Below are 2,651 nucleotides of genomic sequence, written 5' to 3'. Positions count from 1 at the left end.
ATATATGTGTGTGTGTGTGTGTGTGTATGTGGTGGGGGAGGGGGGGGGGGTGGGTGAGTGGGTGGGTGTATTCATATGTATTCATGTATATTTTTGTGTATAAAGTGATAAACAAGTATTTAAAAATAAAGATATCGTTGCTGTACGTATGTACATCTCAAGAAAGCACTCTGTGTTTGGCCTGAAATCAGTGGTCCAATCTGATATCAGTCACGTAACTCAATCGATATAGAGATTCAAATTAATAAAATACATACAGGCTGCTTTCATTTCGACTGGTTATGAAAGTATTACTCTCTCGTTGGTCGCGATATATCGTTTGAGCCAAGACAGTTGGGTGATCGAAGGCCTTACACTAAGCTTTGCTGAGAAACAAAACCACAAGGTATTCGATTGTAGCAGTGGCAAGTGTTGAGTTTTAAATGGGTTCAATCGCTAATTCAGTCCGAATATGTCACTGCTTCCGCGTCATCTATATATGCATATATCTATATACATTATATATATATATATATGTACATATATATGTATGTATGCTGTAACAACCCTTTCTTTCGCTTGTGTATACCTCCGAAGTTAATTGACAACACAAGCTTTCTATGTGTAATCCACAGGGAGGGGAAAGCACAAGCGTAGCGTAGCGTAGCGTAGCGTAGCGTAGCGATCCGAGAAATGTTGTGTACTAAATAACTAAAAAATAAATACACGAAAGTACGTTAGAACAACCCCGCTGAGCTCTCTGAGTTCTCGGAGCCGAAACTGATTTGAATTTCATCCAATGGTAGCCTTACATGACTCATATCTATGGCGGTTTAGTGTCATCGAAAATTTCATTTGCCTGATTCGGCGATTTCAGTTTGTGCCTGCATGATGTAAAATGAATATGTGTGTACAACTGTAGATGTATGTCTATATGAAAGGAGAAGATCTCTGTATTTATAGCGTATTTCAAAAATTATGTACAGCGACAAACAGCAACTAGTATATCAACAGTATGTACCTATAGCGGATACCAGTGACTGTGCTTCGATAATATTGATGAGAAATTATGCATACATGTTTAACGTACGGCAGTTGTCATCTCCAGAGTTGAGCTATTCTGTATATATAATATATATCTTTTTCGCGTGAATATAAGGCATTAGGATTATCTCTGCTGTTCCAGTGAATGCAGATTGCAATAGAAATCTGGATTCTGAAACGAGCGTGTTCGCTATAAAAAATGTCGACTAAATATACATATTTGAAATACATTTACAGACAGATATGCAAAAGTTCATATATGGAGGCATATTGTACGCCAGGTATTTTTTATCGAAAGGATCGATTATCGCATGAATTCGGCCTCAAATTTCCATGCACCAATCAACTGAGTGATATCAAAACTCCACTGCAGTCCTGTTCGCGTCAGCAGTACGGATGCGTTACAGCTTGCGATACCCGACAAAAGCGCACAGAGAAGTATGATGAATGGGAACTACTTTATTTAAGTAGGATTTCTCCTGTTTAGGCTGTTTTGTACCCATCATTTGTAGAAAGCATTGAACATTAAAACATAAAACCAGTAAAACGTTTTTTCAAAAATATGAGGTAAACTGCTCACTCTCGAGAGTCGAGATAGCACCCGGTTGAAATCCCGATGATGCTATTTACATAAAACGGTTAACTCTTAACGCAAGCCCGTTTAACGAGAAACGAACTGAGGTAGGGTTTCTCTGGCAGACATTTTCGACAAGAACACAAGTAGGGTTTTGAGCTATGATTCTATTTATAGAATAGGCAACCTTCTATATATTACTCTATAAAATGGGTCCTATTGCCAAAATCAAACGCCCACTGTATGAACTAAAATATTTTTAATAATACATATTCATAAAGGCGAGCTACCTTCCAGCATCCGACTTATTCGAACTAACTGTGCGTGTATCTGCTGCGTTGTTAGTTGTTTCCGTTACCATGGCCACCCCCAAGAATGGTTCACGAGTGCTTATGCGCTTCAGTGAATGGATAGGTCGCAAAATTACGCATGTATGTGAGTACATCGCACTCCATGTATCTACCCCACCTATCTATGTGAACTTCCTCACTAGAGATATATATTCTAGTGTACAAGTATATATATATATATATCTGTACTTGGGTAATACAGATTTGTGTTCGTGTAAATATTTCCTGCATATGTGATTATGAATTAGTGTACATGTGCACGTTTCCTTGTACTTGACACATTAAAATACTCGTGGAGTATGAATTTCCCCCAGTTGTGATGCGTGAGTTCTTCCCTACAGATGAGTATATGTACAAACTTCACTTCAGATAGGCATATGAACAAACTCTACTACAGACACGTATATATAGGAATTTTACTACAGATATGCATATGCACAAATGGGGGAACGAATCCACTCTAAATTATGTAGCTACAAGCTGAAGCATACAGTGCGAAATTATATATTGTGGAATAAATGTATACACATCTTGTGGGAGTATGCATATGTTTTAAAGTATGTAGGTTTATTAGTATATCGTCGTCGTATAAAGTGCTTGCGATTTTAATATGTATTTTATATATATATATATATATGTGTGTGTGTGTGTGTGTGTGTGTGTGTGTGTGTGTGTGTGTGTGTGTTGTATATATATATATATAT

This window comes from Sphaeroforma arctica, assembly GCF_001186125.1.
Source record: "Sphaeroforma arctica JP610 unplaced genomic scaffold supercont1.2143, whole genome shotgun sequence".
NCBI lineage: Eukaryota > Ichthyosporea > Ichthyophonida > Sphaeroforma > Sphaeroforma arctica.
Note: the sequence above shows the minus strand (reverse complement) of the source record.